Below are 8,352 nucleotides of genomic sequence, written 5' to 3'. Positions count from 1 at the left end.
TCAAATTCAGCATTTTTGCTATAAATATTCTAAAATCCACTGCGGAGCGTTACTGGAGTTTTCGGGGTCGACAAGCGCGTTAAATTGCGATCCTAAGAGGAACTCAATTCAAATACTGGAGAAAAAATATAGAGAAAACAATTTGAGCTTCTTGGTTTAAGTCTAACTATCTTATTTTGATGATAAAAATTTCCATTTTTATTTCAAAATGGGATTTTAAATTTGAATATTGTGTGTAGATTTTTCACGCTTAAATCCTCTTTGGTCCTTCGCGATGATTGCAACTGAGATGAGTGCGAGAAGCGAGCTAAATATTAAGAAAAGAACCGCTTGAACTCTCCGTTTGCCGCGCGTGAATAATTATTTGTGTGCGTGAAAGCAAGAGTGCCTGCAGAAGCTAATAAATATCTCTTCTCGCCGCTTCCGTCGGCTTGCAGAAGTGTAGAGCGCTTTCGTCATTATTGCACACAATTCGCTCGCAAACTAAAAACAGAGAAGAGCGGCCGCCGGAAAAAAGTTTACTCGCCCATATTTTGAAAAAAAAATCCTCACAGATAAGAATTTAAAAATTATGCACTCGGCTTATTGTTCTTTATTGTCTTTTGCTGGAAAATAGATAGTATAATTAATTTTTGTGAGTGAAGTGACAAAAAAAAATACTAAAACGGTCATTAATTTGAATTGAACCACGCGAAGTAAAGTTACTATATTTTTCCCTCTTTGAGGGGCGCTTCGATCGCCATGTTTCACCTGGAACCTTCCACCTTCCATTCAGGTTCAGGTGGTCTTACTGTAATGTCGATTCAAAAGGCGCTATGCTTGGTTTGCGAACGTCCGACTGTGGACGGCGCTGTTCTCGCTGTCCAAGTGGACAAGGAAAAACTGCAGGAGTGGTTTCTCAATGTCAGTGGACAAGAATTAGCGGAGGAAATAGAGGACGATGACCTGATTTGCTACTTTTGCCTCTGGCAAGCTGAGTAAGTTATGAGGAAAATTGAGGAATTTCTCGTTTCTATTTTAGGTATTTTCATAAAGATTTCAATGGAAATTCGACGATATGGCGGACGAGGCTTTGGTTTGGTGGCCCAGGAATTCAGAATATTTGGACGATGCGGCAAAGGATCTGCGGAAGAACTATTTCGGTGAAGATGAACTTTGAAATATTTTAAATTCGATTTAATAATTATGCGTTTTCAGAGGGCAAATTGGAGCAGTGTTGGGTGCAGTTGAAGAAAATTGAATTGCCGCAAAAGGACAGCAGCGAAGAGAGACAAACTGATGGAGATGAAATACGGCCGCGGCGATGGAAATGCATCTACTGCGGGAAAAGTTTTAAATATTCTTATCAATTGTCTAGACATATGAAGAAAATGCACAAAAAAGCCATCAGATGTGTATATTACAAATGTCCCACTTATTTCCATACTCTTGAAGAAAAAGAAAATCACACAAAGAATGTTCACGAAAGCTCAAGACAACGAGAAAAAGTCAAGTGCAGCTTTTGTGGAAAGGAATTCGAGAGAGTGAAAAACCTCAAAAAACATGTTCGCACAGTTCACAAAGATTTTCCAGTAAAATGCTCATTTCGTAGCTGCTTTTCCTACTTCAAAACACAAATTGAAATGAAAACACACTATGAATTTGCTCACAAAAGGGAAAACGAGGCTAAGAGATTTCAATGCAATGACTGTGGCTACAGAGCAAGGCTTAAATCTAATTTGAAAGTGCACATTATTAGAAAACACATACCAACCTCAAGTGAGTGCAACATTTGCGGACATTCTTTCTCCTCTGAGTGTTTATTGAGAAAACATAAAACACTATTGCACACTTTCAAAGTTTGTTCCTTGTGCAAATTGAGTGTCTCCGTGGGGAATTTCCAAATACGCCACTTAAAAGTAAAAAATTGCTATCGATGCAAAAACAAATTCCAATGTTCGGGACTCTATCAGTTACATTTGAAATCATGCAAGAAAACACAGTTCAGGTGTGACAAGTGCCAGAAAACATTCATCAAAAGATCTTTGTTGAATTACCACATGAAAAGAAACCACATGACGCGTGGGATTCAGCACAAACACCTTGGTTTCAAGTGTGAACCCTGCAAAAGGTACTTCAAAAGTGATAAAATCTTGAAAGAACATTTGAATAGAACCCACAACAAAGCCAACTTGAAGTACTGTGCTCACTGCTCCAAAAGTTTCCATGATTTCTCTAATTTGAAACACCATCTCGCTTCAAAGCATAATTTGATTGTTGGTCATTTGCCTTGTCCGAACTGCAAAAAGACTTTCGTTCTCATTGAGTTAACGAAATCAACATCAAAAAGAGGTCCACGGAAAAAGCAAAGTCCGGAAAACTTGCAAAATTTGTGGAAAAACGATGTATTCACGTTTCATGCGAGAACATTTGCTCCTAATTCACGAACAAACGTCTGTCCGTCAGTAATTTCCTTCTCTCTTGTTATTTTTGTGAAAAACGTGATAATATAAGGCACAAAAATTGTCACTTATAAACCATTCTGAGCAAATTTTGAAAACACCGTTTCAAATAAAATAAAACACGTTAATTTTGAGCAAAATCCCATTTTATCAGATGCATAAATTTCATTATTGTGAGACTGTTTCGCTAAGCACATTACTGCTGGCTGCATGATTTTGATGAAAAAAGAAATAGATAAATTTAAATAATCATCATTTCGCTTCTTGTATTTCTTGTTTAAAAATTTTCTCAATAAATTTATTGGTTTAAAATACAACTTTTTCTTGAGCATTTTCAACTCACAAAGAATTAAATCCCAGAGAAAAAAGAAGTTATCTGTTATCTAATTCTCAAAAGCTTATCCAGAAAATCAACGCAAAATTTAAGTCGAAATCAATTCTTGATTAGGCGGGGAGAACAGGTTTTCTATTATGCGCGTGCAAGAGCCGAAATCAATATTCGCTTGCATGGACGTCTCTCTCTCTCTCTCTCTCTCTCTCTCTCTCTCTCTCTCTCTCTCTCTCTCTCTCTCTCTCTCTCTCTCTCTCTCTCTCTCTCTCTCTCTCTCTCTCTCTCTCTCTCTCTCTCTCTCTCTGAGTCCGTGACTACTTGGGAAAATATTTATGACACCTGCCTAATTTCGCTTTTGTAGACTCTTTTTGACGAGAAAAATCGATCGCAATGCTACAATCTCATTGATTTTTAAGCGAAGCCTGCAATGAAAAAAATTTTTTTTAATCCAGCAAACACAGGCTGAAAATCAGTTTGCTGTCAAAGAGGCACTACCGCTGGTTAAAAATTTGATTTTTGCAATAATGAAAAGGCGCTGTCTTGCCAGATTTGACACATTCAAATTTTGTTTCATTTTTTATTACATTTTTACTATACAAATGTGTCTTGAAGCAGACTCGAATTTGAGTCTATTTGATCATTCCCTGTAATTTGAGGCCCAATTGTCAGAGTGACCATATTTTTAGCCGTATTAACAGTTACCTGCTCAAAATAAAGTCGTAATCCAAATGCGACGAAATTTACGTGAGTGGTGCAACCGCGGCCAACGCGGAGATAATGCAGACGAATGGGCCGAAAAATGCGCCGGCCGTGCAGCCCGAATGGACAGACGGCCAACTTTTGCCTCGGCAACAAACTTCACAGCTGTTGATGCATCAGATTAAAAGCCGAGCTGGCAATTTTGCTCTGCCCACATCCAAAAAAGCATGCCGTGTAAACAAAAACAGAGAAAATGGCGCAAATGAGGGGTCTTCTGGAACTTTTGTCAAATAACTGTTTGGAATGTATATAATTGAGTTAACAAAATGGCATGGAGGAAAATTGACGGGAAATTATTGCAGCAGATGAAAGAATATTAAAGGTATTTTTATTGACAGGAATTATTTCAAAATGTAGAGAAATGTAAAAGAAAGTAAACTTTAATTTATTTTTTTTGGATCCAATTTTGCTCTTTAGTTTGATTTTTTTCGTTGCTCACCGGGCAAATAATCAACCCTCTTAAATTATACAATATGAAGAAGTAAATCAATTTAGGTAAGGAGTAAATTCACTCCTCGTGCGCTCGAATAAAACTCACATTGTTTATATTTTTAGTTTTCAGAAGACAGCGGATACTTTCCCTGCCAATCCTCAAACATGAACATATGAACAATCAGCAGACAGATAAAAATTCAACAGAATTGGTGAAGTTTGTCAAATATTGATTTTATTTCAAACTATAAAATAACCAGCAAAATGCCCCATTTTAAATCTTAAATAATTTTTATATTGATCCGCAGAGAACAAGAGCCCTGCTTGCAACGGTGTTGCTGCGGTTGGTCGTGGGGGAGAATGGCGTTTACTACGCGCGCGGTATCATCAAGCGAGACCGTGGCCGCACCAACATCGACGGCGGCAGCAGCGGCCATCTCCACCGACGGCGGCGCCTACAGACGATGGACCACCAACCACACCGACGATCAACTCGAACACTCCTTCATCCCGTGAATCGAATAAAATTTGCTTTTCCATACTGTTTTTGTTTAAAATATAAAAACCTCTCACAAACAAACAACAACAGCTGTTATATAAGGTTTTAATATTTGTAATTCTTCTTCAGTGTTAGAACCAGCCCGTTGTTGGCTCGCATTGGTACAGGCATTCTCAGGAATTTCAAAGCGGTGGGAGATATTTGAGCAATTCGGGAAACTATAATAGTGTTTTAAATTAAATTTTATCATTTACTGAGCGCCGCGCTTCTCGCCGCTTCCATCAGCTTGCAGGGGCGTAGAGTGTAGAGCGCTTTCATCACTGCACACGTTTCGCTCGCAGACTAAAAACTGAGGAGAGCGGCCGCCGGAAAAGAGTTAACTCAACTATAAATTTTGAAAAATAAACTAACTCACACAGTTGAATTTAAAAAAATTATGAACTCAGCTTGTTCTTTTTCTGAAAAAGTTAATGAAAGTATAATTAATGAAGGAAAAAATATTTAATGTAACGGTCACTGGTTTGAACTAAAGCACGCAAACTAGAAGTTTTATACTTTTCCCTTTGAGGGGCGCTTCGATCGCACTTTTTCATCTGCAACCTTCCATCTTTCATTCAGGTTCAGGTGATCGTTCTAAAATGTCGTGTCAAAAGGCGCTGTGTTTGGTTTGCGAGTGCCCAACGCCAAACGGCGCTATCCTCGCTGTCCACGTGGACAAAGAGAAACTTCAGATTTGGTTCCTCAACGTCTGCGGACAAGAATTGGCTGAGGAAATCGAGGACGACGACAAAATTTGCTATTTTTGCCTCTGGCAAGCCGAGTGAGTTTAAAAGAATTGGGAATTTTTTATTATATGAAGAATATCCCCTAAGGTTTCAATGGAAATTCGAAGATATGGCGGACGAGTCTTTGGTTTGGTGGAATTTGGATTTGGACGATGCAGCAAAAGAGCTGCGGAAGAACTATTTCGGTGAATATGAACTTTGAAATTTTTTAAATTCGATTTAATAATTATGTATTTTTAGAGGGCAAATTAGAGCAGTGTTGGGTGCAGTTGGAGCAAATTGAATTGCCGCAAAGTGACAGCAGCGAAGACAGACGAATTGATGCAGATGAAATACGGCCGAGCCGATGGAAATGCATCTGCTGTGGGAAAAGATTTAAATATTCTTACAATTTGCCAGGACATATGAAGAAAATGCACAAAGAAGCCATCAGATGTGGAAATAAAAAATGTGTCACTAATTTCCACACTCTTGAAGAAAAAGAAGAGCACACAAAGACTGTTCACGAAAGCTCAAGACAGCGAGAGAAAGTCAAGTGCGGCTTTTGTGGAAAGGAATTCGAGGGATCAAAAAGCTACAAGCAACATGTTCGTTTAGTTCACAAAGAGTTTCCTGTAAAATGCTCTCACTTTGGGTGCCTTTCATACTTCAAAACACAAAATGAAATGAAAACACACTTTGATTCTGCTCACAAAAGTGAAAACGAGGCAAAGAGATTTCAATGCAATGATTGTTGCTATAGAGCAAGGTTGAAATCTAATTTGAAAAAGCACTTCATTAGAAAACATTTTCCAATATCCAGTGAGTGCCACATTTGCGGAAATTCTTTCGCCTCTGAATGTTCACTGAGATCTCATATAAGGCAATCGCACATTTTCAAGGTTTGTTCCTTGTGCAAATTGAATGTCTCCGTGGGGAATTTTCAAAGACGACACTTAAATGTGAAAAATTGCCTTCGCTGCAAAAACAAATTCCAATGTTCAGGACTCTATCAGTTACATTTGAAATCATGCAAGAAAACTCTGTTCAAGTGTGACAAGTGCAACAAAACATTCATCAAAAGATCTTTGTTGAATTACCACACGAAAAGAAAACACATGTCATGACGCGCGAGACTCAGCACAAACAGCTTGATTTTTGTGTGAACCCTGCAAAAGGTACTACGAAAGGTACTAGAAAACCTAGAAATAACTTTAAAAAAAAACCACAAAAAAGCCAACTGCTGTAAAGCATAATTTGATAGCAGAAAAATTGCCATTCCCGGACTGCAAAAACTTTCATCTCATTGAAATCTCGCGAAATATAATGCTTTGGCATTTGTGGAAAACGATGTACTCACATTGCATGCGAAAACATTTACTGCCAATTCACAGTGAAGTGTGAGTCCGTCAGTAATTGTCTCTCGATCTTTTGTTAACAGTCTACATTTTTGAACATTTTTCACATCAACGAAAATTTCACTCAATAAATTTCATAGTTAAAAAACAACTTTTTCTTGTGTAATTTTCACCTCACACAAAGACATCTAAAAATTCAATCCCAGAGCCTTTTTTCATTTGTTTATATCGTGATCCATGCATTTAATTTGTTTATTAACTTAGATGAAAAATAAACAAATATGATAAAAATACTCTGATTTTTCATTTAACTTTAGGTTCTTTGAGACGAAAAACCGAACTAATTCCATTCCATGGTTTTTATTTAACGGAGCGCGGTGCAAGGCAGTCCCAAAACAGCTCTTCGACGCCACGTCGATGCCCTGAGCGATGAGCCACCTGCAGACACTCAGGTCGGCGTACTGGGCTGCCAGGTGGAGGGCATTTCTCCTATCGGAATCGACCTCCTTAATTAAATTCGGGTTCCACGCGTGAATTATCAGAGCGATGTCTGATCTGTTTTGAGTTATAAAAAAATGCAAGAGATTTTTGCTGGTCTCCTCTCGCAGTTCGAGCAGGACCTGCGCCACCCTGAAGTTTCCCTTCCTGACTGCGTAGAAAATGGCTTCCTCGCCGTCCACGTCCTTTTCCTTCAAGTCTAGTTTTTTTCTGGTTGATGATGTGCCAGACAATTTCGAATCCGTTCTCCTTGTTCAAGGCCGCAAAGTGAAGTGGCGTCACGTTGAATTTTGTCCTCGCCTCAGCACTTTCTCCTTTTTCCAAGAGAAAGAGAAAGCTTTCCGGGTTCTCATCCCTGGCTGCGAGCATCAGAAGGGTCAGATCTTCAGTTGTCTTTTCTATAAAGCGGTCTGCATCCCGCATGCCCATAAACAAGTCCATTTTTCACAACCTGCCAACAATCAACATTTTTTAAAAAACCAAAGTATTAAAATAAATGCGTACTTCTCTCGTCAGGAAAATTAAAATTTCTCAAGCTGTTGCATCTTTAACGGACAAAGATCTCGAGTCAACTAAACGCAGCCACTGTTAGAACAAATAAAATTAAACTGTGCAGTTAGTCGAGTTCAAATATTTACTTATCAGTTGGAATTAAGATGTTTTTGTTATTTACATATTAATATTTAAAATTTACATTGTTAAGTTTTAATAAGAAGTTAATCTAAAATGATTTTAAATTGTTCACTTTAATATAAATGTAGAAAAAATTTATTTTTTTAAAAAATAAATTAATTATATAATAGCTGACACGACGATGAATAATTTTTTCCAATAGAAATCATGCCACAAATTAAATTTTAGAGAACTGCTTCCGGTTGTACCAAATAGCATTCTGCATTAATTTACAGTTTCTCTGTCGAAAAAACGTCTCTCTCGACCGTTTGTAATAAAACACACACATGAAATTAAAATAATGATGAGAACTGTGTTACATTTAAAAAGAAAATACTCTTCTACATTGAAGTTTTTAACTTTGAATTTTAAACCAATTAAAATTGAATCAAAATGCCAGTGAAATATTTAATAATGCAAACAAATAAAATCAATCACGTTTCCTCTGGGGTTTTGCTTCTTCTAATTTACCTAGTAATTATGTTTAATTATGGTCACCAATTTTGGAATTCAATTGATATCGCGGGTTGAAAAAAGCGAATATTTTGAGCCCCTTTTTCAAAGTCAAATTATCTTATTTGGCTGCTAAAAATATTCC

Source organism: Cloeon dipterum, chromosome 4, assembly GCF_949628265.1.
Source record: "Cloeon dipterum chromosome 4, ieCloDipt1.1, whole genome shotgun sequence".
In the NCBI taxonomy this organism is placed as follows: Eukaryota; Metazoa; Arthropoda; class Insecta; order Ephemeroptera; family Baetidae; genus Cloeon; species Cloeon dipterum.
The sequence above is the reverse complement of the archived record's forward strand: the minus strand, read 5'-3'. Positions refer to the sequence as shown.